We start from the raw sequence: 22,733 nt of genomic DNA, 5'->3' as shown, positions 1-22,733 counted from the left end.
ATCTTGGTTGAAGTGGAATTAGTTTGTCACTTGGTTCTGAGAAAGGGTCACCTGACCTATAGAAACAGAGAAGATACAAAGAGGAGGAGGCCATTCTGTACTTCGAGCCTGCTCCACCATTCATCACGATCATGGCTGATCATCCAATTCAATAGCCTGATCCTGCTTTCTCCCCACAACCTTTGATCCCATTCGCCTCAACTGCTATATCTAGCCGCCTCTTGAATACATTCAATGTTGTAACATCAACTATTTCCTGAGGTAATGAATTTCACAGGTTCACCACGTTTTGGGTGAAAAAATGTCTCCACATCTCCGTCCTAAATGGTCTCCCAAATCTTCAAACTATGACCACTGGCTCTGGATGCATTCACCATTGGAAACATCTTCTCAGCACCTACCCTGACAAGTCCTGTCATAGTTTTATCACTCTCTATAAAATGACCCCTCATTTGTCTGAACTCTAGGGAAAACAATCCTAACCTCGTCAATTTCACCTCATAGGTCAGTCCCACCATCCCTGGAATCAGCCTGGTCAACCTTTGCTGCACTCCCTCAAGAGCAGGAACATCCTTCATCAGAAAAGGAGACCAAAACTGCACACAGTATTCTCGGTGTACCCTCACCAACGCCCTGTATATACCTGCAACAAAACATCCCTGTTCCTGTACTTGAAACCTCTCACAATGAATGCCAACATACCATTTACCTGCTGCACCTGCATGCTTACCTTCAGCAACTGGTGCACAAGGATACCCAGGTTCCACTGCACACTCCCCTCTTCCAATTTACAGCAATTCAGGTCGTACCTTGTTTTTTTTTTACTTCCAAAAGTGAATAACCTCGCACTTATCGAAATTATACAGCACCTGCCATTAATTTGCCTACTCACCTAACTTGTCCAGATCATGTGGAAGGATCTTCCCACCCATCATCTGCAAACTTTCAGATGTTACGTTTCATTCTCACATGCAAATCATTAATATCATTTGTGAATAGCTGGGGTCCCAGCACCGATCCCTGTGACACCCCACTAGTGGCTGCCTGCCAAACCTGAAATGTTAATTCTGATTTCTCTTCACAGATACTGTCTCAGTCCATGACCATGCACTGCCTCAGGGAATGCCAATAATCCAGGAACACATCTGTTGCTGCTGATGTAGGTAGAGATTCCTCTCCAGGGTCACCTGATGCCTTACATCTAATTCTAACTGAGCAAGGCTGTGGCGATCTCCAACTTCTAAAAGAACAAAACTGCTGCTTCTGCCTCTCCAACAATCTCATGCCTCTCCAACAATCTCATGCAACAGCATTAGGGTTAACCCTAACTCTAACCCTAATCCTAGCAGTGATATACTCATCACAGAGTGCCACGCTATGAAATCATGCACAAGCACCCACCAAAATAATAGTGTCTGTGCTGTTGAAAGTTGAATTTGTAAGATCTGCTGAGCTTTCTCATCAACATCAATTTTAGTTTGGCACTTATCCTGATTTGCTGCTGAGAATCATTTGGCTGTCATCTTTATTGTGCAGGTGCCAGTGGAGAACCCCCAGAGGTTGCTGTACTGTTGCCATTGTAAGGACACTCTTTATTATTGGGCATTGCTGCACAGATGGTACCTCAGCCAAAACCGCTAAGGAGTCTGCTGCTGATAGTTCCCTAGTGACACTTCCCTCCTCCTCAGTGACTACCTCAGCACTTGCAACAAATGGCTGTGGGGACGCCCCAGTGTGTAGGTAACTGGTATCATCACCAAACATCTCTGCACCATTACTGCCACTGACAACTCCTGGCTACGTATTGTGGAATGTGACCAGTGATTGTTAAAATATAATTCCAATATACATGCCAAATGCTGCACATGTGGTGCTGCCTGGTATTGACCACGTTCTCATTGAAGACCTCATGTTCTCAAAGCCCTGAACCTTGGGGCCACACCAAAGCTTGCTGGACTACTCCATTTTCAGTCCATGACCATGCAGTGCCTCAGGGAATGCCAATAATGCAGGAACACATCTGTTCCTGCTGATGTAGGTAGAGATTCCTATCCAGGGTCTTATGGTGCCTTACATCTGATTCTAACTGAGCAAGGCTGTGGCGATCTCCAACTTCTAAAAGAACAAAACTGCTGCTTCTGCCTTTCTAACAATCTAGTGCAAGAGCATTAGGGTTAACCTGAACTGCAACCCTAATCCTAACAGTGATATACTCATCACAGAGTGCCACGCAATGAAATCATGCACAAGCACCCACCAAAATAGTTGTGTATGTGCTGTTGAAAGTTGAATTTGTCAGGTGTGACATATTTGCTGTGAAATCTGCTCTGGTAAGAATTGTTTTTTTTCCCTCGACATCAGCACTTGTGGGAGTTGCAAGATGAGATCATTACAAGTAACCTTTGAGAGCAGAGGTCTCTGCAGTGCTCAGGCTTTCCAAGGTAGCTGAGTCAACTGTCTGGTGTCTGGCTGGCAGGGGTTTAATGAAGCCACCTGAGTGGACGTGCTTGGATTAAGAAACAATCATGTATAAACATCTATCTAGTCTGTATCAGTTCTGTGATCTCTGGCAAGTGATTTGCACACTATCAACATTTATTTTGAGTTTACTTCAAAAAGTCCTAATTTTAAATACTCTGTACTATACTTTCGGAACTGTATGCATCCCAGTTTCTACTCATCCTCTTTATTAGGGATGCCCATCTTTCTCTGAGTCAGTGACAACGAGATTTTTATGGCTCCCTTTCCATTGTGGTGATGATGTATCTGAAGGGACCCTCTTCTCATGTAAGCTTTAATGTGGTCATTACACTTGCAAGCTTCGGGGGAAAATAGATAAAGAACTGTTAGGCAGGAGTTTATTTTTATAACAAACTACATGTGTTAGTTCTATAAGGTCCTTAGAGCTCAAGACCCCTGAGCCTTGCTGATGTGGTCAATACAAGCATAAATTCCTCCTGTGATAAGAAACTACATGCACAATCAGATTTCTCAGCTGAGTTGCCTGCTGGAGGTTAAGTGTGCAGAGGTCTGACCTGAGACTTTGGTGTTGCACTTAGCTTGTCAAAGTGAATGAGTTTATTTAACCTCTTACTGCAAAGAACACAATTCAACAGATCACTTTTTGTCTACTCATGGTCTCTGCGACCTGGATACTGACCCTTAGTTTGTGAGGGTGGGCTCCTTCTGCCAACCTCTGTAAAGGGTTAGTACCTCCCCCTCCCTGACTGTCTCAAGGAGTTTGACGTCTGCAAGTGAGGGATGGTCCTTACCCAGGGTCCAGCTTTTATCTTTCCCAGTCCATCCGTACCACAGTGGTTGTTTCCTGAAATGCCAACCACAATAATTGCGGCTGTGGTGAATTTAAATTCAGCCTGCTGCTTTTTCAATCCCAGCTCCATCCCTGTGCTCAGATCCACTATTCGGGGGCAAAGGCCATCCTTCATCCAATCATTCAGTCCCCATTCTCTTTCGAAAAGAAATAAGGACAAAACACCCCTCTTAAAGCCACAGCACTGTCACACTGAAAATAGTCCTGGTGTAGATTTCGTATCTGAAGATAAATTCTTGCTCCAGAAGTTACTGTCCAGTTTGAACTATTGACACTGGTAGGTGCTGAGAACCTTGCCATTATTCTTTTTGGAAATAATTTATGCAGCATCAATGTCTTATTTCTCTGGTATTTGACTTATTCTGTCTGTTTCGCATATCCAGTCAGTGATGGGCCTCCTTTATTCTCAGTCAAAAGGTCATAAATTCAAACCCTGATGTAGAAATGCAAACCCCATATTCTCAAATTTTACTGAAAAGCAGTATGAATGGATGCTACACTATTTGAAGTTCAGTTTTCCAATTATGCCATTAACCCATGGTCCCATCTGTTTTCACAGATGGGTACATATAAAATGGTGTGGAACAATTCAAAGAATGATAAGCAGGAGCCGCTGTTGAACTGGAGTGGACAAGATTAAAAAACAAATCACACAACACCAGGTTATAGTCCAACAGGCTACCAAATAAACCTGTTAGACTAAAACTTGGTGTCGCGTGACTTTTAACTTTAAATTTATTCAAAGAATATCAGGGGAGTTGTCCTGGTGTCCTGATCACTTGTCCCAAAACCAACATCACCAAGACAAATTGGTGCCCTTTAGAAGGTGATGGTGAGCTGCTTCTTGAACTGCTGCAGTCCGCCTCCTGTGTGTTAACCCATAATGCCCTTAGGGTGGGAATTCTAGGATTTTGACTCAACGATAGTGAAGGAACGGTGATATATTGTCAAGATGGTAAGTTGTTTAGAGGGAACTTGCAGGTGATGGTGTTCCCAAGTACCTGCTGCCCTTATCTTTCTAGATGGAAGTGGTCATGGGTTGGGAAGATGCCATCTGAGAATCTTGGGTGAATTTCTGAAGTGCATCTTGTAGATAGTACACACTGCTGCTACTGAGCATTGATGATGGGAGGGACTGGATGCTTGTGGATGTGGTGCCAATCAAGTGGACTGCTTTGTCCTGGATAGTGCCAAGCTTATGGACTGTTATTGGAACTGCACCCATCCAGGCAAGTAGGGACCATTGACTTGTGGCTTGATGATGATAGACAGGCTTTGGGAGGTCAGTTACTCACTGCAGTATTCCTAACTTCAGACCTGCTTTTGTAGCCACTGTGTTTATATGGTGAGTCCAGTTGATGTTCTGATCAATGGTAATCCCTAAGATGTTGACAGTGGGAGATTCAGTGATTGTAACACCATCAAATGCCAAGGGACAGTGGTTAGATTTTCTCTTATTACTGATGGTCATAGCCTGGCATTTGTGTGACATGAATGTTACTTGCCACTTCATCAGCCCAAGCCTGGATGTTGTCCAGATCTAGTTGCATTTGGACATGGACTGCTTCAGTATCTGAGGAGTAATGAACGGTGTTGAGCATTGCAATCATCAGTGAACATCCCCACATCAGACCTTAGGATGGAATGGAGGTGCTTGATGAAGCAGCTGAGATGCTTGGTCCTAGGACAGTACCTTGAGGAATTCCTGCAGAGATGCGCTGGAGCTGAGATGCCTGACCTCCAACAACCACGACCATCTTCCTATGTGCTAGATATGACTCCAATCACCAGGGAGTTTTTTCCCTGATACCCATCGATTCCGGTTTTGCTTCTGACTTCTTGATGACACACTTGGTTGAATGCAGCCTTGTTGCCAAGGGCAGTTACGTGCACCTCACCTCTGGAATTCAGTTTTTTTGTCCATGTTGAACTAAGGCTGTAATAAGGTCAGGAGCTGATTGGTCCTGGCAGAACCTAAACTAGGTATTACTGATCACGTTATTGCTGATCAGGTTTGCTAGCACTGTTGATGAAACCTCCCATCAGTTTACTGATGATCGAGAGTAGGCTGATGGGGCGGTAATTGGCCGGATTGGATTTGTCCTGCTTTTTATGTACAGATATACTTGGGCAATTTTCCATATTGTCAGGGAGATGTCAGTGTTACAACTGTACTGGAACAGCTTGTTGAGGAGAATGGCAAGTGCTGGTGCACAAGTCTTCAGTACTATTTCTTGAATGTTTGCAGTATCCAGTGCCTCCAACGGTTTCTTAATTTTATGTAGAGTGAATTGAATTGGCTGAAGACTGATATCTGTAAGAATGGGGACTACTGGAGGAGGCCAAAATAGATCATCCACTCGGCACTTCTGGCTAAAGATTGTTGCAAATGCATCAGCCTTATCTTTTGCACTGATGTGCTGGGCTCTTTCATCATTGAGGATAGGGGTATGAGTGGAGCATCCTCCTGCAGTGATCTGTTTCATTGTCAACCACCATCAGAACTGAATGTTCCATGACTACAGGGCTTAGATCTTATTTATTGGTTGTGGAATGGCTTAGCTCCGTCTATCACTTGCTGCTTGTGCTGTTTGCCATGCCAGTAGTCCAGCTTGGTTGCTTCACCAGGTTTACACCTCATCTTCAGGTATACCTGGTCCTGCTTCTGGCATGATGGCTGATCCCCTGGCTTGATGGCAATGGTTGAGTGGTGGATATGTGAGGCCATGAGGTTGCAGATTGTGCTGAGTACAGTTCTGCTGCTGATGCTGGTCCACAATGCCTCATGGCTGCCCAGTCTTGAGTTGCTATATCTGTTCAAAGTCTGTTCCATTTAGCACAGTGTTTGTGCCACACAACACAATAGAGATTGGTGAAGATGGGACTTCATCCCCACAAGGACCGTGTGGTGATCCCCTTGCCAATACTGTCATGGACAGATGCGTCTAAAGCCAGCAGATTAGTAAGTGTGAGGTCAAGTATATTTATCCCTCATGTTGGTTTGCTCACCATCTGCTGCAGACCCAGTCTATGTCTAGCAGCTATGTCCTTCAGGACTTGACCAGTTCAATCAATCATACTACAGATGAGCCACTCTTGGTGACTGACATAGAAATTCCATAACCTGAGTACATTTTGTCCTCTTGCCATCCTCAATTCTTTCTCCAAGTGTTGCTCAACATGGAGGAGTATCAATCATTAGCTGAGGGAGGATGGTATATTGTAATCTGCCAGAGGTTTCCTTGACCATGTTTAACCTGAAACCGTAAGACTTCATGGGGTCTGGAGTCTATGTTGAGGACTCCTAAGGCAACTCCCACCTGACCGTTTGCTATACTGACTCCACCTCTGCTGGATCTGTCCTGCCAGTGGGACAAGACATATCCAGGGATAGTGATGGTGGTGTCTGGGACATTATCTGTAAAGTCTGATTCCATGTGCATGACCATGTCAGGCTGTTGCTTGACTAATCTGTGAAATAGCTCTCCCAATTTTGGTACAAGCTCCCAGAGGTTGGCAAGGAGGAATTTTCAGAGTCGACAATGCTGTTTCTGCTGTTGTCTTTTCCAGTGCCTCAGTTGATTCCAGATGATCTGTCTGGTTTAATTTATTTGAGACTTTGTCACAATTGGTACAACTGAATGGTTTGCTAGACCATTTCAAACAGCAGCTGAGTGTCAATCCTATCGCTCTGGGTCTGGAGACACATGTAGGCTAGACCCAGTGAGGATCGCAGATTTCCTTCCCTGAAGCACATTAGTGAATATGACGTTTCTTTCTTCCAGACAATTGACTCTGGTTTCATGTCCATCAGCACATTCTTAATTCCAGATTTCTTTAATTGAATTCACATTCCACCATCTGCTGTGGTGAGATTCGAACCTGTGTCCCTAGAATATCAGCTGAATTTCTGAATTTAAATTAATAACAATTAATAATAATACCAGAAAGCCATCTTCTCCCCCATTTTCAGTGAAGTAAAAAGAGATCAAAGGAAAAACAATAGATGAACATTGTCATCTGCATGTATGTTAAATTACCATTGTGGTATATTTAATTCAACTATAAATAATTGAACAAATAAATAGAGACGATTTTAGCCTGTGATGGTTAGATCCCAAGTGCATATTTCTCTGTTATGTACATCAGACAAATCATAGAATCCCTGCAGTATGGAAGCAGGCCATTCAACCCATTCAGTCCACACTGATCGTCCAAAGAACATTCCACTCAGACCCACCCCACCCTATCCCTATAACTCTGCATTTCTAATTGCCAATCTACCTAATGTTCATATCTTTGGACTGTGGGAGGAAATCCGAGCACCCGAAGGAAATCCACACAGATACAGGGAGAATGTGCAAACTCCACACAAACAATTACCCAAAGCTGAAAACAAACCCAGACTCCAGCACTGAGGCAGCAGTGCTAACCACTGAACCACCATGCTATCCATGATGGGATTTATGTTGAAATTGCTGTCCACAATAAAATAGGGTATATGCACACAAGTCAATTTCTAAAATAAGAAGATATCTGGCACGTTTGCAGAAGTTTGGTACAAATGTTGAAAAAAACATTTGTGTTGAATAACCTCGCTTCTGAACATGGATTTCAAAAGTGATCCTGGGCTACTTTATTCAATCATTACTTCTCATCTCAGATTGACTGCTCACATAGCATCAATGCTTTCAACTCTTATCTATTTCAAAGTTTATCTTCAGTTTCCTTGCTTCAAGCTAGCAGTTTCTGGGAACACTGAGAATAATTGCAATTTGCTTCATGCTTAAGTAGCTTTGGCATTGAAAATAATTGTTCCATTTCTCTTTTATTTGATTTTATCTGGATAACTTCAATTTACATTCAGTAATACTAACTGAGAACCATATTCTGAATGCTGAATCATGGAAGTGACATTAACACAACTGAATAAAAGCAAATAGCCTAACATTGCTCTCCATTATAGAAAATCTATACAACAGCATAATTAGAATTATGAGTGCATTTTACTTCTTGTCTTGAACGTAATTGCAGCTGTTGTGTTTGCCATGTAAATGATTAGAAATGAACAACAGCCAACATTATCATAACCTTATCAGGGGTATTCACTGACAATACAACTACCATAACAGTTGGATTATGCTTCCTTTACATGTGATCCTATTAATACATTGCATGGCAAGGGAACTGCTTAGAAACCAATGGTTTTCTCCATGGTAACCAGCAATGCTGCTACTCTGATCAAAAATTGAAGATGTGACATAACAGACCTGACTTGTTTCTCTTCTCCCTCTGGTGAGTGATTTTCTTCCATGCAGTGTTCAATCCACTCATTTGGACTCAAAGTTTCAAAACTTACTGAACAAAAGCAGACCAATCTGAATGCCAGCTGTGGGTAAAGTAAATTCTGTTGATATTTCTGCCCTGTAGGAATTTGTCGGGTTTGTTCAGTGTGACAAAGTGAATCCTGTCCACCTAGATGCCCAGTAAGAGCCTTCCTCAGTCACTCCAGGCAGTATTAAAAATAGCTACTTTTCGATTAACAGCTACAGCAGGAATTCACAGGAGAAGTCTCACTGGGCAATTGTGTTAGCCTGATGTGAATACCCTGCATTGCAGCTCCGAATGGAAACAGGAGGCTGAGGGTGAGTGTTTTTCTTCCTGCTCACTACTTTATTTGTTTACTTGGTAACGTTTACCTGGGTAAGTTATGATTAATGAAAATTTGTCACTAATGCAAATCGACTGCAGAATTGGCCAAGTTGCAAGCTGTGCTATGTAACCACCAGACTATGTGAGAAACAAACCACAGTATCATTTTACAACAGACCGTAGCCTTCAGCGCAGAACCTGTATTGATGGCATATTATTATGTCTCATTGATAAATGTGGTTATGCATTATTCTATAGATTCATTTGTTTAGGTATAATATACTAGTGTATACAATATATCTGATGATAAATTGGCAATCAACAACAAGGAACCTCTGGGCCACTGTGGCAGACTGAAACAATTATTTGAGGTAGTTTTACAAATATCTTTTCCAGTATCAAATGTTGCTCAAACTAAAGTCGATATGTTTTTTTTTAATGAGTATTCTAGGTCAGTAACCACTTGCAATATAGACATGAATTGAGTTTTAAAGCTGGGAATTATTATTATTTTTACCACCTTTTCAGTTAAAAGTTAATATAACTTTTTGTGAGTAGAAGAATCAGTGTAACAGCTTAACATACACTCATTGTTTCCTGCTTCTCAAAACCTTGACTGAAATTTGATTGTTCTGCTCCACCACAACAAAACACATTGAGACTGTTACTTGCTTCATGAATGTTACAAGTGAAGCACTATTCAGGGCACAGACCGCCCCCCCCCCCCCCCCCCCTCAGAAAAAAAAACTGATTCATGTTTTATTCCGGTTAGATGCATTTTGTATTGTTCTTCATAAATAATTTATTTCAGGGCAAAGTTCAATTATAGACTGAGCTTTGTTTCAACATAGATGGAAGAGATGTGTTTCAGACCTTCTACCAGAGATAGATATTAAAACTGATGAAAACCAAGAAGTAGCTGAAATTTATTTATCTTTCTTTCCAAAAGAAAGGGGAGCAGAATTGATCACAAAATTTATTCTACAATTCATCTTTTGCAATCTAAGATCTTTTAATGAACAATCAGAGAGGTGCAGCAGTTTTGGGTGGAGGAGACTAAAATAACCAGGGAACAGATTGTTTTACTCATTCAACTAGGGTTATGTTAAGGCTGAAGGAACATTGTGTTTTGACAGGGTTGTTTGCAACATAGATTTTGTTGCACTTGTTCCATAAAATGTTCATTTTTGCCATTGAAATGGCTCTTGAAGAGCATCCAACCTCTCTGCTAAAGGCTCTCAGGACTTTAATCAACTGAACAGTGCTTGTCTCAGGAGCACTTCAGCTCAGCAGTAAACTGTTGAAATGTTCCAATGTATTTTGCAGCTGTTCCTTTCATCCTCTATAATAGGAAGTCAAAATCTCACAGTTTGTGTGTTTAAATTAATCATAACCAATTCAAAAAAAGCTATAAACACCCAAGCAACATACGTAAAAACACTTTGCATTACATCGACATGTGACTTGTAAATTTAGATTATAGTTTAATTTTTGCCTTGTGTATTAAAATTCCAAAATTGTTTACATCCAAGAATGCTTACTTTGTCCAACTCAAAAATCCCAATGGCAGAAGTTCATTGTAGTGCCTAATCTACAGTTTCCATTTTTAAAGGCTAGATTAGTTTTTTTTTGGTCAACATTACATTGGCTAACAGGCTGTTAAAGTATGAAATGGCAACCATGGACTAATTTGTTAGGATTTGTTCACAAAGCCTGTTGTATACTAGAAGTTCAGTGCTTTTCGATAAACTCCAGGCATTCATGTTCTAGTTTGGGTTTTATTTCAAACAAATGTAGAGCAAAGAAATCCAGAAATAACCAAGAAACAAGCATGAAAACTCAACACTTTCTGGCTGACTCTTCTTCATAGAGATTTTTAATCAACCTATTCAGGCATGTTATGATACTCTTCCAGAGCAGGTGGAATTTGAGCTAGGTCTCTTAATTCAAAGTAGGGACACTAGTGCTACATCATACAGCTTAGACAGCTTAGACTCTGCTTTATATACGTCTGCGTACAAGATGGTGTCAGCTCAGTAGATCGTGCTAGAGCTTGTCGTACCCCAACTGCTTCAGGCCAGTGGCATCATTTTCTTGACATACCTTTTGTCTTTTTTCCTTTTCTTTGTCATTTCTTCTTCATCTTTGAGGTCAAAGCAGTATCAGCAGGGCAGTAGGCACAGTGTTGGCAGTGTGGTTTGGGACTCTGGGCAGGGGTGATATTGCTTAGAGCCTAGTCATTTGATGGTGATAGGCCCAGAGCCTGAACCCCTGGCAACAGTAGACCTGGAGGCTCGACTCCTGGCAGCAACAGTACCCAGAGTAGGGACTCCTGCAGGCAGTCAGCCCAGAGCAGGGCCTTGTGGCAGCACTAGCCCAGAGCCTGAATTCTTGGTGGTGGCACTGCCCAGAGTGGGAGCTGCTGTGACGATAGGCTTAGAGCCTGGATTCTTAGTGGTGTTGACATGAAGGTGGGGGGATCGGCATTGTTGTTGCTGTTCCCAGAGTCGGACTCATTGCAGAAATCTTGCAGAAACCATGAAGCTGTGTGAGACTCCAATTTGAACAGAAGTTGAACTTATACTTAAGTAATTTATTTCTTTCTTTATTTTAATTCAAAATGGCGTCAGATTATGGCAGCAAAACACTTTTTACTATATCTTCAAGATATATGTGACAATAAATCATTCATTCATTCACTCAATCAATTTAGTAATCAGATCTCACACACCATTTTGCCTCAAAGACAGAAAGCATTGGAAAAACCCACGGGTCTGGCAGAATGTGTGGAGAGATAAACAGATTTAAAGTTTCGAGTCTAGTAACTCTGTCAGAATATTTTGCCTTTTTTTAATCTCCTACATGTTTAGTATCCAATTACTAAAATTAGACACGAACAAAGCCAACACTGCTTTGGAATGAATTTACTATTCTGAGATAATTATCAGGAGAAAGTGTTTAGATCAGAGACGTAACTTCTTTATAAATCTTACATTGAAAGGGGGACTGAAATTAAATTGAAGAACGGTAGAATTCAACACCGTTGAATTCATTCACCGTTTGATTCATATTGTAGAGATGGTCAGTCATAGGAGCAGAAGTAAGCTGTTCTACTCTTCCAGCATGTGGCATTATTCAATTAGGTCATGACTGATCTGATAAACTTTAATTCCACTTTAGTGCCTTTCCTTTATTACCCTTGATTACCTTACTGATTAAAAATCTGTCTCTCTCAGCCTTGAATTTACCAAATAATCCAAAATTTACAGCAAAGAATGCCACAGACTCCTCTGGAGAGAAAATAATTTCCTTTTATCTTTGCTTTAAGTGGGTGACCTGTTATTCTGAGGTGACGACTTTCTAGTCATAATCTCTCTCACAAAGAGAAACAATATCTCAGCATTTACACTATCAAGATGCCAATGAATCTGTATAATTTATTAATGTTGTATCTCATTGTTGTAAACTTCGATGAGTACAAGTGTAACCTACTCATTCTGTCCTCACAAAAATAAAGTTCCTCCATGCACAGGATCAATGTAAAGAATCTTCTCTGGGTGTCAGTATATCTTTCCTTTGATATTTAGACCAGAACTGTGCACAGTATTCCAGGTGTCATTTGACTAATGTTTTGTCTGATTTTAGCAAGACATCACTATTTTCAGACGACATTCTGTTTTGAAGTAAATGAAGTGCAATTTTCAATTTGCCTTCCCTCTGACGTGCTGATCTTATATGCTTGCTTTCTGTCACAAAAAGGCCCCCAATTACTTTTTGCTGCAGTTTTCCTCCATTCAAACAATGCATTTTCTTACATTTTCTCAAATTATATTCCATCTGCCAAGTTTTTGCTGACTCACTTAGCCCATGCATATCCATGTACAGAAACTTTGTGTCGTCCTTGCTACTAACCTTCTCACCTATTTTTGTATCATCTGCAAGCTTGACAAAAGTACAGTGCCATCATCCGAGTAATTAAAATATATTTTAAGTAAGTGTGACTGTAGCACTGATCCCATTGGAACTCCTGAAATTGCCACATTAGAGATTGCCATCCTGAAAATGACCCCCTTTCTAAATTCTCTGCTTTCTTTTTAGCAAATCCTCCATCTATGCAAATATACTATCCCCAGCACTGTGGTTTTGTATCTTAGTAAGCAGCCATATATGCAGTACCTTATCAAATGCCTTTTGGAATCTAAAGATATTACATCTATTTATTCCTCTTTATCTATCCTGCTAGTTATCTTGTCAGATAGGCTGACGAATTTGCCCTTTCTAACTCTGTTTGGTTAGGTTAGGAATTCCTAAATATTTTGCTGTTGCCCCTTTATAATACAATTTATTTATAATATTTTCCGAATGACAGGTGTTAAACTAACTGGCTTACAGTTATCTCCTCTTCTCTCCTTTTGAATGCAGGTGTTACATTGAAGTTCCCAATCATCTGTACATTTCCAGATCTAATGTTTCTTGGAAGGTTATGGAAGTTCATCTACTATATCTGTAGCTACTTCCTTGAATATCCTATGACGCCATCAGATCTCATGGCTATAGTGGCGCTGATCCCCATTGGGTCCCTGAAGGCCGCCTTGAGTGGGAACTATTTTATCCCTTCCTCCCTCCCTTGCTTTGGGCCTTTAATTACTTTGTATATTTGAAATGCTACTGGTGTCTTCTACTATGAAGATTGTTGACAAGTAAGTTATTAACTCCTTTGCCAATCCCTGATTCCCCATTATTATTTCCCCAGCCTCATCCTCTAAGAGGCCTATGTTCACTGTAGCCTCTCTATTTTATATTTTAAAGTCGTTCTTGCTATACTTTATTTACTTGCTAGTTTACACTTAAAAATTATTTTCTCTTTGTTTGGTCACCTTTTGTTGGCCAATTTTGTGGCTTACAAAAAAAAGTCTCTGTCATACTGTGTGTTTTGGTAAATTATGCTCTTATTTCTTCTCCCACATGACTAGCTCCTTCTTCTACTACCATAGTACAATCAACCTTAATAGTACACTGTTTGTCTTTGGCTCACTAAAGTGTTAAATGGCCATCATAGTATATATAGCACATCGAACAGTTCAGCACAGTCCAGGCCCTTTGGCACTCGATGCTGTGCCAAGTCTTTAATCCTACTCTAAGATCAGACTAAACTACACACCCTGTATTGTACAATCTTTTATGTGTCTATCCAAGAGTGGCTTCAATGTCCCTAGTGTATCTGAGTCTACTACCAAAAGTGGCAGTGCATTCCATGCACCCATCACTCTCTGTGTAAAGAACCTACCTCTGTCATCTCCCTTAAACCTCCTCCAATCACCTTAAAATTATGCCCCCTCATGATAAACATTTATACTCTAGCTATCCACTCTATCTATGCCTCTCATCATCCTGTACACCTCTATCAAGTCACCTCTCATCCTTCTTCACTTCAGGTAGAAAAGCCCTAGCTCCCTTAACCTTTCTTCTTGAGACATGCCCTCCAGTCCAGGCAGCATCCTGTCAAATCTCCTTTTCCTCCAACATCCTTCATGTTTCTTTAATGCACAAGCTTTTATTTAAAAGTGAATCTAACTTCTAGAATAAGCAGATTAATGTCAGTAATAATGTGTTAAATTAGTCATACTTGACACTATTTGCAATGGGCAGAAAACATTGCCAGGTCCTAAAAAGTAGCTTTTTCTGCCAAATAGATCTGAATGATGGGTGAATGGAATTGTAGAAACTGAGATGAATAAATTTTGTTTGGTAAAAGTATCAACTTATCTAGAGGGAAGAGACGTAAATGGAACTGAGATACAGATCATAATTAATTGAATAACAGAGCAGACTTGAGGAACTGGATGGTCTACTTCAGTTCCTGTGTGGCTGTAATGCAAAAGCCTAACATTAAAATGTCACTTTGAATTTCTATGATCTTTTTGTTTCAGCTGAAACTGAGGATACATTTGGCTGAAAAGAAATGATTGTATCGCCAAATTTGCAGGATTAAAACAAAATTAGATCTTTGTTTACTCTGGCATCAAATATTTGTGTTCAATTTTTATAAATGAACCTTCTTGAAGCAACGGTAAATTACAAAATTTTGTTTGCATGTATAGTTAAGCAGAAGATATATTTAATGATCTCAAATGCTGGAATTCCAAGTTTTGCATGAGTTGTTCAAAACAGGAAACAGAATTACTCAAAAGAACATTTGAGTATAAAATCTTGTTTGGAATATTGTGTGCCATTCTGTCTCCCTCCTATCAGAAGGATGTTGTGAAACATGAAAGGATTCAGAAAAGATTTACAAGGATGTTGCCAAGGTTGGAGAGTTTGAGCTATCAGGAGAGACTGAAGCGGCTGAGGCTGTTTTTCCTGGAGCATCGGAGGCTGAGGGAGTGACCTTATAGGAAACAGAGAGGTTCATAAAATCATGAAGGGCATTGCTATAGTAAATAGACAAGGTATTTTCCCTGGGTTGAGGGAGTCCACAACTAGAGGGCATAGATATAGGGTGAGAGGGGGAAAATTTAAAAGGGATCTGAACGGGCAACCTTTTCACACAGAGGGTGGTGTGTTTATGGAATGACCTGCAAAATGAAGTGGTGGAGGCTGGTACAATTGCAACATTTGAAAGACATCTGGATGGTACATGAATAGGAAGGGATATGAGCCAAGTGCTGGCAAATGGACTAGATTAGTTTAGGATATGTGGTCGGCATGGACAGATTGGACTGACGGGTCTGTTTCCATGCTATACAGCTCAATGACTCTGTACTGCATAGGAGAAACATCAAGAGTTATGTGATTTCATTTTTAAAAATACAAGCGCTAGTTCTGGACTCCCCAAACCCAAGGAAAACACCTTGTCTATTTATCCTATCAATGCTCCTCATAATTTTATAAACCTCCTTTTAGGTCACGACCTCAGCCACAACATTCCAGGGAAAACAGCCCCAGCCTATTCAGCCTCTCCCTCAAACCCTCCAACCCTGGTAACATCCTTGTAAATCTTTTCTGAACCCTTTCAAGTATCACAGCATCCTTCCGAGAGGAGGGAGACCAGAATTGCACACAAAATTCCAAAACTTTTTTTATATTTACATGTTAGAAAGTTACCATTAACTAATGAAGGGAAAAATGTGCAAGTTATGCTTCTTCATCATAGCCAAGTTGACTCTGCTTTATGTGCAGATAAAGTGAATAGTGATTTCATAGGGAGGTGCAGGTGTCAAAAATTAAATTAAATTTTCTCGATAAGTAAATTTACATAATTATATATATTTGACATTTCTCCTTGTGAAACTCAGTCACAGTTTATTCCTGTAGTGTATGCACATTCTTAAGTATTCTTATGCGTATACATATTTATCTTGAGTAAATACTCAGCATATACATATATATCAGAATGCATATGTTGAGTATACACTCAAAATGAGTATGTATACACATAAACATACTTAAGTATGTATATACACAACAGGAATAAACTGTGACTGAGTTTCACAAGGTGAAATGTCAAATAATCTTTTGTGATACATCATTTGTTTTTTATCTAAAGTAAATATAGTATGGGTCATCTAATGAATGGGCTGATAATTGTATTGCAGCAAGAACTTTATCAATGCGGATAAATGACAAATGCTCTATAAACGTTTACTATCATAGACTCAATGGGTTAGATGTAACTGAACATTTTACTACAATTGCCAGATTATATGAAGAAACTGGAGCTCAGTTACACAAGTATTCTTTTAGTTGGAATTACTGTCAGACAGATCTGATTTACAATGTCTCAGTAGTTTTGCATACTGGGTTGGTTCCGGGCAAGAAATAAATCTAACTTGCGCATTCTAAGTACTCAGAGGTTCTTGATTAATTCATTACAAGTTCCCCTTACTCAAAGGCAGGCATATTCTTCTTTATCTTTGAGAAATCAATGGTAAGCTTTTGTCTCAAACAGTGTGTTCCCAAAATGTAGTTTTGAAGTGAGTTTTAGAGTGTTGAATCAGTACAAAGATGAGATGTTCACTACTCTTTCAGTGTAAAAGTTACTATTAACCAGTTTTAGTTGAATGAAACATTTTGTATTCTGCAGGTTCTGCACAGTAAACCTTTTCCATTAGGTAGAATCAAAATTCAACTAAAATCCTAGTCTTCCACTCATTCCTATTCTAGAAATTGAAAATGATGCATCTACAAATTAGCCAAGTAGCAAAGTCAGCTATCAGTCTGTCACTTGATGCCATCAAGGTTACTAAATCAACTAGTCATTGTCAGTTGACCAGTTCTTTCATGATGAGAAGAGACACATACATAAATACGCCACTCGGCAGTTCGAAGGTCAGCAAATGTCTGAAGGAGCGGATACATTTCTGTAAAAGAAATGCACTAACTGTGCAGTGGTGAAGTTTGAATGAAATGTCTGATGTTGCCTGTGCTGGAATCGAGATTATCTTTTGATTTATTTTGCTGTAAGTTATGGGTTATGTGTAAAATTCCTTAGAATATTCATCGTAATGATTCTTCGTTGTTGTAATATATTAACACCAACTGTTATGCTGCATTTCACTTATGATCATAACATGATGGGTTTTGCTGGCCATTTTTCACAGGAAGAATTTTTGTATGAATTGTATTAAAATATTGCTTTTTGTCTTTTCCATCAGTGTTAATTTTTCAGACTCTGAGTATAGAAGGTGTGCGTGTGAGTTAGATGAGTTGATTTATGGAATATGTCTAACCACAAATTTACCATTAGAATAGCAAGGTGGAGGTGTTGATGTTCTTGAGTTGTTTTAACACAATTTTTTTGATCAAAACTGTACTTGAAGTTGCATTTCTTATATTAATGATAATATAGCAGAAAAATTATTTACATATTTTGAGTATTTGTTTTGTTTCTAATGAAGTTAACACCAGATTAGTCTCAGTAATTCCGATGTGATTTTCAGAAGTTATTTTTAAGTTGGCCAAATTGAGTGTCCAGAGGCTATCACTAAGAATACAGCCGAGCATTCAGGGCTGCGACAATCACATGAAAGTGTTTGCATGTGGCAACATATTAGATTAAACATCTAGATGAATATAATTTCCCAACATTCCCACCAGTATTTTGTATTCAATCAGATTCTTCTTAAATGTGTTTGTAAACAGCCAGAAGAGAGAGAAGTTGGGCAGTATAGTTCAGCACACTGAATTTATGCATTGTTGAATGTTTCCTTATCCAATAGTGCAATCCTTAATTGTTACACTGATTCAAAATTGTCATGAAGCTGTTGTTGAAATGTATTAAAATCACTGAGTATTCAAAGGAAGTTTTCACACTGCTGCTGATATCAATCTGCTGGAAGAATATGAGAATTTGGTATTCAATGAATTGAACAATTACCATAATTATACCTTGTTTATAAGATGTTGGTCTCAGCGCTAATAGTTCATGTCTTCCATGTGGGAAAAATATCCTGTTAAGTGCTTAACACAGAGCAGTCCTGTCACATCACCTTTTTTTTCCATGGGATCCTGTACTCATTCTTTCCATCAGCACAACAGAACCAAAGCACCGAAGGAACTGATTCTGGAGAGTGTGCTCAGAGTCCATGCATCTCACCATTCTTGTCAGTGTATTTTGAAATGGATAGTGCATTGTTTCTCAAAGAAAGCATTTGCAAAGTATCTTTGAAATGTGGTGAATACTGATTCATAAATAGATGTATTTGATCACTGTGGAAACATTGTAAGAACAAGAAAAACCTAGCATAACTAACCAACTGCCTCAGAAAGGCTGGTAACTCAAACAACCTTTAAAATAACTCATTTTGAGTAGGTATATTACATCGAAAGCATAGCACTGTACAGAATTTTACCTTAAAATGTTGGTAAACCTAAAACATATCTGTTTATATTGGAAGAGATAAAACAAGGGACATGAAAGATGAGAATAAAAGGCATGTAAATGTAGAAAACAAGATTTATTTTCTATTCAACAAAACCTGAAAAAACTCAAAATAATTTGAGATACTTGATCTGAAATTAAGATGTTTTGTGTAATCTTACTGAATGTCAAGTATTTCCAACAGGACTTAAGAGCCAATTTCCAAATGTGCACTCTCCTTTCAAGTATCACTTTCTTCAGTTTGCAGTTAAATTATTCTACAGTTGTTTTTTATTAATAATAGCAGCAACATCGTAAACTCCTCTGAAATAACTTAATTCTTTTCCTTTCTTTTTGAAATGATGAACATAAAATATAAATTTCTGTTCAGAGATCCAACCGGTCATCTGAAGAAGAAAGCTTACCTCAACAATTATTCTCAGGTCTTCAGCTACATCTGCATCCAGACATTTAGGTTGTTTTGTCTTTCCAGTTTTCTCACAGCTCTCAGTAAGTTCACTTCATCTATCATTAGGTAATTCTGGCACTCTTTCCTCAGCCCACCATTAAATACTTGTTTCTTCTGGATGCAGCTCCACCCCCTCAAATTAACCCCCTCATTTCTATCCAACTCACAGCAACGAGTAAGGCACCATTCTTTTACCCTTTGAAAGTCATCCCAGCTTCTGCACCTACTCTCAAAGTATTTGTTTCTTTACTGCACCAGACCCCTCCGTCCATCAACATCCTTTCCCCCTCCCACCACCACTCCTGCCGCAGTTATAACGCGTAAGCATTTTTATTTGCAAACTTGCAAATGTGGATTGGACCAGAAAAAAGGTATGCTTTTGCACAGCACATATAGATGTTGGATATGGATGAATGCAGGAATCTACTCAAGAACCCTATCATTTCATCATTAAATCATATAGGTATAGCACTGAAGAGGTTCGTCAGCCCATTTATGGTTGTGGTAGCTCACTTAATACATCTATTCAAACAGGTAAACTTCAGTTCCTTCCCTACAGACCTATTATTGTTTCTCCTTCAGTGCTTAAACTCTTGACAATTACTTCTGATTCTATTTGCACCACCCTTTGGCGAAGTACATTGCAGATTATGAAAACTTTTACTTTGTTAAAAGGAAGTTTTGATATAAGCAAAGGTTTTTTCTGACAGGTAATTTTCATTGATGGCCTCTGGTGACTAACTCTTCTGCTCATGGGAGCACTTTTCCTTTGTTTATCAAAATCCTTTATTATTTCAATTACTATTATCAAATCTCATTTTTAAGTCTCTGTTGTAAAACAAATAGCCCTTGCTTCTCTCTTCTCTCCATATGATTGAAGTCTTCATACCATTCTAGTAATAAATCTTCTGCACCTTTTTTTAAGGTGATACCATCCTCCTTAAAGCCTAGTGTCCAGAACTGAGCATCATGCTCTCGCTGAGACTTGGTTAATTATGCCTTCATGAAAAAGTTAGCAAATATTTCCACTTGCTCATTTTATGACCAAAAATGTAATATTTTCTTATTTCTCAGTTATAAATCCCAACTTTTTGATTATTTTTACTTTGCAGTCTTACATAGACTATCAAACACTTTTTGTGGTGACAGTACATGATGCAACGATTGTATTCTTGTATGACCCTGCACTATATACAAATCACACAATAAAAATAGCACATGATGATGCAATTGCGTTATAGCCAACACATTTTAAAAGTTTGCACTTTAGAAACAATGTCCCTATTTGTCAATCGCATTACAGCCAATTTGCATTGATGAAACACACATTATAGCAGAATGGCTGATACAATTTTAAAAATGCTTCAATAAATGGACATATTTTGGAGTATCTATGCTATTTATTCAAATGGTTTAACCCTACAGTTATCCAGTGATACTTCCGTAAATTTGTTCAGCTTGTAAAGTGTGGATAATTATAATAGTCAATATCTAGCATTTGTATGTTAAAACTTTTATCTAAGTTTTTCTTCGTGATCATAATGATATTCACAATCAGAAATTATTCCAGATCTGATGAAAGTGCAAAGCTAACATAATTTATATTAATAAAGAAAAAGAGCTTGAGAAATTTGAAAAACCAAGTGCTGACAAATCCTTGGATTTCTTGGCTGACATCCTTGAGATCAATAAGATGTATTTGCAGAGTTAGTGGCTGTATTGGTTATGATCTTTTATCACTCATCAGATTCTGGAATAGTCCCAATGGTTTGGAAAATAGCAAATGTTTTCCTGGATGTTCATGCTGCTCACCCATTACTGAGTTCTGGCAAACAGTGTGGAAAATCAGACAGTGGATGATGGTAGAGTAGCTGAAAGCCTCTACCTCTGTCGTGACAGCGTTCCCTTACTATTGCCCTCAAACATCATCTAGATTATGGTCATGAAATCTTGTGGGAATTCTCCTGGATAAGAAGCAGAACTGGAAAATGATAGTCAAGGAGAGCTAATGTGTCAAAGCTAGCATCAATAGACACTGATTGCATCATGGTAATGTCACTGGACCAGTTCAGCCTGCACTGTGTGGCTGAGGATTTGTGTTCACATCTCACCAGGGCCAATTTTGTAATTTGAATGAGTACAAAAAAAATGGAATAAAATACTACTCTAATAGTGACTGTACAACCAAGGTCAATTGTCATAAAAACTCATTTTGTTCCCTTCATGGAAGGATATCTGCTATCCTTAAATTAGCTGGCCTGCATCTAACTCCAGGCCAATGAAAAAGTAGTTGACTTTTAACTGCTGCCAAAGGCAATTGGGAATAAACAAAATGCTGGCCTTTTCAGAGACATTCATTATCCATGAATGTGGATAACTCTTCCATAATTCCTCAGGTTCTAGAATAGTCCTCATGGGTTGGAATATCGCAAATCTTCTGGGACATTACGGATGACAATAAATGCCTGGACAAGTAATGCCCACATCTGAGGAAAAAAATTAAAGAATGATGTAAATTTGTTTGGGAGTAGAATCATTGCGCAATCTCTATGAAGGTGAGAATTAAATGAAACCTGCTTGATCTAATTTTAATGTTCAAGTATGTTCCAACCATCAGTTGAATGGATATCAAACAACATCAGTCATTTCAAAAAAATGGGCCAACTGTCAGCTTGCAGTTTCTATTAGATCTACACATAGGATCTTATAATCAAACTCTTGACGTCAGCACTAAGTTTGTGACAGCAGGTCAAAAGTGATCGTAAGGAAAGAGAAGAGAAATTGGTCATTGGAATGGAAGATTGAAAATTGACAACAAGCCTCAAGGAACTTTTCTAGTACCAGTAATTAGCATAAATTGAGGATGTTTTTGATTAAGTTTAAAGCAGAAAAAGAGCTTACAGGTGGTGATGATGACTTCTTCGTGACAGACAAAATGAAATTAATTTCATGGATGAGAAATGCTTAAAGGTCGAGATTTGGCGGGGTGAGAGCTGTCAAAAGGATAGGTAGGATGACAAGGAGTGTGGGTGAGGCTATCTTTAAAGGCTGTTTTTAGGAGTGGCCAAGGTAAAAGTGATGATCCCTATCTAGTGCCTGGCTCACAAGCTCCTGTTGTCATCTGATAAGAGTTTCCTCAGAATGTGCAGTTTTGGTTGTGCACTTGAAAAACAATAAGAAGTTTTTTATGGCATATATTGCATCATTTACTGGCTATAAACTAATGCGTTGTCGAATATTCCACTTCCCATTGTTGCAGCAGTGAACATCCTTACAATGGAAATAAGTAAGTTATCTCATCTCCGTGGATCAGTATAACCTGTCATTAAAAACTTTTACTTTTGTTATTGATCAATTATAAAATTCAAAGTTAGAAGTTATGAATAACTTTCAACTGACTTAAACTAGAATTGATTTATTTG

General features: G+C 39.0%; 1 protein-coding gene across 12 annotated transcripts in view; it reads left to right on the top strand.

The window, feature by feature from the left end:
• LOC140483855 (contactin-4-like) overlaps window positions 1–22,733 on the top strand; it is a 2,466,301-nt gene that overhangs the window by 964,214 nt on the left and 1,479,354 nt on the right. Inside the window, exon 1 of one of the 12 annotated variants that reach the window (XM_072582603.1) lies at window positions 8,662–8,976. The exons of the other annotated variants lie outside the window; for them this stretch is intronic. The gene's annotated coding sequence lies outside the window, so the exon portion shown is untranslated. Of the gene's footprint in view, window positions 1–8,661; window positions 8,977–22,733 lie in introns of those variants that run through there. 12 annotated transcript variants of the gene reach the window in all.

The sequence above is a fragment of the Chiloscyllium punctatum genome, chromosome 12, assembly GCF_047496795.1.
Source record: "Chiloscyllium punctatum isolate Juve2018m chromosome 12, sChiPun1.3, whole genome shotgun sequence".
Lineage (NCBI taxonomy): Eukaryota > Metazoa > Chordata > Chondrichthyes > Orectolobiformes > Hemiscylliidae > Chiloscyllium > Chiloscyllium punctatum.
Note: the sequence above shows the minus strand (reverse complement) of the source record. Positions and strands in the feature narration are given on the sequence as shown.